The sequence below is a fragment of the Scyliorhinus torazame genome, chromosome 11 (assembly GCF_047496885.1).
Source record: "Scyliorhinus torazame isolate Kashiwa2021f chromosome 11, sScyTor2.1, whole genome shotgun sequence".
Classification (NCBI taxonomy): domain Eukaryota; kingdom Metazoa; phylum Chordata; class Chondrichthyes; order Carcharhiniformes; family Scyliorhinidae; genus Scyliorhinus; species Scyliorhinus torazame.
This window is the reverse complement of record NC_092717.1, coordinates 15,031,125-15,037,931: the sequence shown is the minus strand read 5'-3', so window position 1 is coordinate 15,037,931 and position 6,807 is coordinate 15,031,125. Positions and strand designations below refer to the sequence as shown.

The 6,807-nt window shown below is 54.5% G+C and overlaps 1 pseudogene; it reads left to right on the top strand.

Moving 5' to 3' along the window:
• The first annotated feature begins 524 nt into the window (after positions 1-524).
• LOC140386095 (U1 spliceosomal RNA) lies at positions 525-677 on the top strand (annotated as a pseudogene).
• Positions 678-6,807: the final 6,130 nt, after the last annotated feature.

Below are 6,807 nucleotides of genomic sequence, written 5' to 3'. Positions count from 1 at the left end.
CCTGCACTTCCGGTCGGGAGTCCGTGCATGCGCACGGTGGCGGCCTGGAGCGGCTGCGCCAAACGCAATGGCGGACTCAGCCAGCGGACCCACATCGAAAATGCAGGCCCCCCCTGAGATGGCGCGCGCCCGGCGGATTCGAGCCGCCCGATCGCTGCCCCGGCCCCCCCCCACCCCAGTGCTCGATCCCTCTGCCCCCCACCAGGGTGGCCGCAGACGGAGGTTCCCAATGGGAGGTTAGAACCACACCATCGGGACCTCGGCTTGTTTTGCCCGGAGAATCGCTGGGGGGGGGGGGGCTTCTGTCAATGGCCATCCGCGCCGCGTGATCCGTACGTGCGGGATTTCCGCGCATGGATCGATTCTCCGGCCCGCGCCAAACGCGATTTTGGGCGTGGGGCTGTGGAGAATCAAGCCCCTCGCCTTTCCATTCTCACGAATGGGCCCGAGAGCGGATATTTTGCGACCTGAAAAGTGCCTGGTCTATCTCAACTTTCCCTACTGCCTCAATTTAAATTGGAATAATACTTACCTGGCAGGCGTGAAACCATGATCAAGAAGGTGGTTCGCCCAGGACGAGGCTAGCCCATTGCACTTCGAGTGTGCTGCCTGCCCCCTGCGATGCCCCCAAATGCGGGATTTGTGGCAGTGAGGGACTGTGTTGCCACTTCTCCCTGATTTATGTATTTAAAAATAGAATCCTTCCCCTACAATTATGTAGTATTTTCTCCAACCCCAGCAACTATCCCATCCCATTATTTTCCTCCCTTCCATTAAAAAAATGTAACTTGAAATTATTTAAATAATTATAGGACATCTTAGGAATGCCCTACAGGCATCGATTAGACTCTGCATGTGGGGAGGCTGCCAGCTTCATGGAGGTCCTCTCGCTGTACAGTTCCAGGGAGCCATGGAGTCAGTTGGTTCAAAGAGGGGACAATGGTCAAGGAAGACTATCCCTGCAGCACCAGTGTGCCATCCAGAGAGGCCTGCCTGCTTGGCTGCTCTGATGTTTAATTTGATACTTGTCTCTATGAGGACCGTTCAATGCCAAGTTGCACTCTTGATCCCATACCTGCCTCAGCAGCGCCCACATCTCATGGCGGCTCTGATGGTCATAGCTACCAGCCTTTTGATTGGCCCTGCAGTATCTAAAGCCCCGCCCACTGTCCTTCATTGGATGGCGAGCCCAGGGGTCATCAGTTTGGAATCTGCCTCTGGTAAAATTGCTGAGCTGGACTTGCTTCTGGCAAGTATAGGTTCAGAAACCCATCTGGCCATGATGTATGGGGCCCCGAAGTCTGCAGTAATATCCTCCTCACTGGGTCAGCATCTACATGTAGGCCGACAACATTCACAACAGCTCCCTCAAACTTTCCACTCCTGCCTCTGTGCTGTCAGACAGCTGACCTGATATCTTTTCTTGGATGATCTGCAATTTCGTCTAATTAAACGTTGGAAGGTTATAATTTTCACATAGGCCGAACCCGAGGAATTGATTCCGTTCACTCCCAAGCCAGCCTCTCGGGTTGAATCAGCTTCTTTGCAATCGCAGCAACTCCAGCTTTCCTGGAGTCTACCTTTCAGCCCTACCACCCTCTCTGTCGCAAAGACTGCCTGCTTCCTCCTTGGTAACTTTAGCTGCCAGTGCTCCTGCACCAGCCCACTGACCCAGGAAATAAAATCAGCCAGGCCTTCGGCTGAAGGCAATCCAGTGACCTTTCCTGGAAGGGGGGCACATAGAACTGGGACAGTTGGGGGGAAAGAATGAATGAGCAAATCTCCAATATTCTGAGAGAACGTGTTGATGCACGGTCAATTGCACAAAGACTAAAGTTGGGTCCAACTGTGGCTTTATTACAGTCAGATGCGTGGCCTCCTGCTGCAGCTGGCGAAATGGCAGGGCACTGGAGGTCATGCATATTTATACAGTTCTCCCTGGGCGGAGCCAGCCGGCAGGAGCTACCGGTGAACCTGTAGTGCAGGTCCTACCTTACAGTTCCTATTACAGTGGTTCACCACATTCACCCCCTGTTAAAAATGAGTCCGGCGGGGGTGACGTGAAACTATATACAATTAGTGCGGTTATGTACAGTGGCAGGGAAAGAAAAGTCTATGTTGACGGTCCGGAGTCCGTCAAAGGTTCAGCCATCCAGTGCTTTGGTGCTTCGTTGGGAGCGGCGTAACGGTGGCGGTGAAGTCGGTGCTGGCGGTGGTGGAGGTGGCACCGATGGCGGTGGTGCAGTGCTGATGCTGGCCAGTCATCGGGGAACTCCGGGAGCGTGCCGAAGTCCTCTTCATCCTCTTGTGCAGAAAAGGAGAGGGGGGGGTGGTCTGGTGGGGTCAATATTGGCGGCGCTGTGGGAGGCGGGGGGGGGGTGCATTGGTGGGGGGGGGGGAGTGTTGGGGTGGAACCTGACGGTGCCAGGTCCCTGAGTGAGACAGTATCTTGGCAGCCGTCGGGGAACTCAACGTAGGCATATTGAGGGTTGGTGTGGAGCAGGTGAACTCTGTCCACCAAGGGGTCCACCTTGTGGAGTCGGACGTGCCTACGGAGAAGGGCCGGTTCTGGAGCAGCGAGCCAAGTCGGGAACGACACCCCGGATGTGGACTTCCTGGGGAAGGTAAAAACACGTTCATGGGGTGTGCTATTAGTGGCGGTGCACAATAGTGACCGGATGGAGTGCAGAGCGTCAGGGAGGATCTCCTGCCAGCGAGAGGCTGGGAGGTTCCTGGACCGTAGGGCCAGCTGGACGGCCCTCCAAACCACCCCATTCTCCCGTTCTACTTGCCTGTTTCCCCGGGGGTTGTAGCTGGTTGCCCTGCTAGAGGCTATACCCCTGCTGAGCAGGAACTGACGCAGCTCATCGCTCATGAATGAGGATCCCCTGTCACTGTGGATCTAGGTGGGGAAACCAAACAGAGCGAAGATGGTGCTGAGAGCCTTAATGACGGTGGCAGATGTCATATCGGGGTACAGTGGTTCACCACATGTGTCAACAGTTTGCAGATGAGCACACACCTATCTGTCTATTGCAGAATCCAGTTACAGCGATTGATTTAGCGGCTAATCAATATAACCAATTGATGAGTGTGACAAATGTTGAATTCTTTACCCGTCAGTCTGGCCTCAATAAAACTCGAGATGGATTTGTAGGCATAGTATTATTTATTTTCACATACAGATTCCCATAGGTCATCCTATACCCCTCCTGACCTGGCCATACATCCCAATTGGCTCACTTCTCATTCCTTAACCCTAGGCCTCTTGTTACCCAGCATCCTTTTCTCCTCCTCTACCAGACACCCCTCCCCCTTCCTTGCCATGCTTGCTGAAATACTTTGTCCTTTGTCTTTTGTGAACTCACTAGAATTAAACTGGCCTACATCTACATTACTGTAACTAATATTTAAACTAACTATTTTATATCACATTCGTCAAGTATAGGTGAGATCTTGCATGTGCACTGTCACTCAACAATGAATGACACTTGAAACAAGTCTCTCTTCCCAGCCTCTCCTTTTAATAACTCATTAATTTTATCCTAAACTCTGTGCATAATGGTACTCAATGATGTTGTTATTTAGCCAACTGAGTTGCTTACTATCATCATCAGTATGCAACTGACATTCAGCATTGCCAGGGGCTGACGGAGACCCACCGAGGAAGAGAAATTGGTTGCAGAGCGGTTGATATTTACACGCCTCTCTGAATAATCTACACTGGGTCCAGTGGAGTCTTAATCCAACACCTAAGATTCATAAAGAACCTTTTAGTGCAGTGAAGCGTCCAAAGTCCCGAGCAAACAGACTGTGACACCGAGCCACAAAGGAATATGTGGCCAAATATCTGGGCTGGAATTCTCTGGTTGATGCGATTCAATTTTCCTGCCAGCTGCGCACTCCCGCCAGAGGGTTTTGTGGCAGTGCCGGTGGTTACATAATCCCATTGACAAACGGCGGGAAGGTAAAATCGCGCCGCCAGCGAATGGCGCGCGGCCGAGAATCCCATCCTTGGTCAAAAATGCAGGTCTTAAAGAGCATCTTAAAGGAAAAGAGAGAGGTTGAGAGAATGACGGAGAGAATCCCAGAGCTTCGGGCCCGAGCAATTGAAACTCCGGGCACCAATAGCGGAATGATGAAAATTGAGGATGCTCAAGAAACCCGAGCACAAGAGATCTTGGAGGGTTGTGGGGCTGGAGAACGTTATGGAGGTGGTGGTGGTGAGGCCATGGAGAGACCTAAGAACCAGGATGAGAATCTTAAGGTCTAAACCTTGCCAGACTGGGAGGCAATGTAGGCCAATGAGCACAGGAGGTGGTGGGTGAATGGACCTTGGTGCGTGGGATAGGACACAGGCATGTTGTCTGGAGATTATCACACACTTTGACTACTTTATTATTCAAACTTTTCACCCAGTTGCCTTTATTTGCGAGATGAACAAAGCACAGACACAAGTTCACAATTCAACCCAAGTTTATTTTCAAACACAGCAAAGCAGGTATTCTCCCAAATTATCCCAACTATAATATGCCTGAGATCCTTAATACTACCCGTGTCGAGGAACTGGTTCGAGCCGTGGGTCAAATCGGGGCCTTCGCCTGCGAAGGTGGACCTCACACGCTGCTTCCATCTGTCCTCTTGTCCGCTGTTGAGTCTTAGCGCTGCCTCTGCGCCAAGTCTTCGCTGGGGAGGGTCTCTGTGTGTCCTGTTCTTATTCCCCTCTTCGCTCCCTTCCAGAAGCTTCTCTGGCCCTCAGTCAATGAAGTCACGGGGCAGGGGCTGCAATATCCAATGGATTTATCAATTGCAAGACTCCAGGAACCCCCCCCACCCTACCCCACCCCCCACCAGGGGTCCATCTTCAGGTGCATTGTCTGCACGTAACCTTATCCCATATAAAGTAACAGCGGGAAAATCTGGCTTCAACAATCGATCCACCTAAATGGGACCGATTATCTTCCGATGTCGTGTTTGGAGGGCAGGCCTGCACGTGGCCCGGATGTCTGCCTCTGTCCAGTGTATTCGAACTTGGCCATTGGACTTCCCCATCAGGCCAGTCTGTGGCTCTGACTGTGGCTTTAATTTAAAGTGTCCAATTGTATATCGGGGCTAAAATTCAGGCCGTTGGCCATTTTACCACAGGCAGTGGGGTTTCTGGTGAGCTGAAGTCTCTGCAGAGTGGAAGGTGGGAGATTGGACAGGTGATGATTGCAATAGTGCTTTGACTTGGTCTACTGGAGGATGACTCCGTTAATTAGCTATGGGCGTCACAGTGCCAAACCTTGGGCGAAATTCTCCGTTATCGGCGCAAAGTCCGCCGACCGGCGGCAAAAAACGGTGCAAATCCCACCTGCATCACGCCGCCAAAAACGTCGCAAAGTCTCCGGCCCGGAATGGGCTAGCAGCGACGTGACGCTATCTGCGCTGGCTCACGTGGTTCTCACCGTGCGGCGTCATACACGCCGCACGGCGTGATGGCTCATTAAGGACACGCTGCTCCCCCCACTCGACCAGAACACCCGACCGGATGGCTGCCCGCCGCTCAGTCCCGAGGTTCCAGTCTCCTGACATTGAGGCGCTCCTGGACGCAGTGGAGCAGAGGAGGGAGGCCCTGTATCCCGGGCACGGCCGCAGAGTTGCCCCACGCCACAGCCGGCGTCTGTGGAGGGAAGTGGCAGAGGCCGTCATCGCTGTGGCCCTGACACCACGGACAGGCACCCAGTGCCACAAGAAGGTGAACGACCTCATCAGAGCAGGCAGGGTGAGCCTCCCCCCCTGCCCAATATCCATATCCCCCATATCCCCCCTCCCCATATCCCCCATATCCCCCCTCCCCCATATCCCCCTCCCCCATATGCCCCCTCCCCCATATCCCCCATATTCCCCCTCCCCCATATCCCCCCTCCCCCATATCCCCCACATCCCCCCTCCCCATATCCCCCATATCCCCCCTCCCCATATCCCCCCTCCCCCATATCCCCCCTCCCCCATATACCCCCTCCCCCATATCCCCCTCCCCATATCCCCCATATCCTCCCTCCCCCATATCCGCCTTCCCCCATTTCCCCAAGTGAATCCAGCCCTAACCTTAACCTCTGCAATACATGCGCAACCGATGGCGTGCATTCATATACCTGTCTAACACTGTTGCCTTTTACCCCTGCCACCCCCCCCCCACCCCACAGGAGAAACGCGCACACAACACCAGGGAGCATGTGAGGACTGGAGGAGGCCCCGCTGATGAGAGGCCACTGACCGAACATGAGGGAAGGGCCCTGGAACTGGCTGGCGGACCTGAGGACCGGGAGGTTGCTGATGCAGAGGTCGGGGGCCTACCAGCAAGTGAGCCACCGACAGCCCGTCCCCATATCCCCCCTCCCCCATATCACCTGATCACTGCCTGCGTGTCTAACCATGCATGTTTCATTGCGTATCGCAGGAGCAAACGTCGAGGCACCCATCCCCGCAGATGCAGACTGCCCGCATGATGCCCCTCGGAGACCACGGGGGACGGAGAGACCCGGACCCTCTGGCATGCGACGCCCGCAGGATGCCCCTCGGAGACCACTGAGGATGGAGAGACCCGGACCCTCTGGCATGCGATGCCCGCAGGATGCCCCTGGAGACCACTGGAGATGGAGAGACCTGGAGCAACAGGGAGACGACGCCCCCGTCTCGTGTGGGTGCGACGACGCAGGCGTGTGCCACCCAGCGACGAGAGGGGCAGCCACAGGCCCCTGTCACAGCCGAGCCACGAAACCACTACCCAGAACACCACTACCCAGGACACCACTACCCAGGACA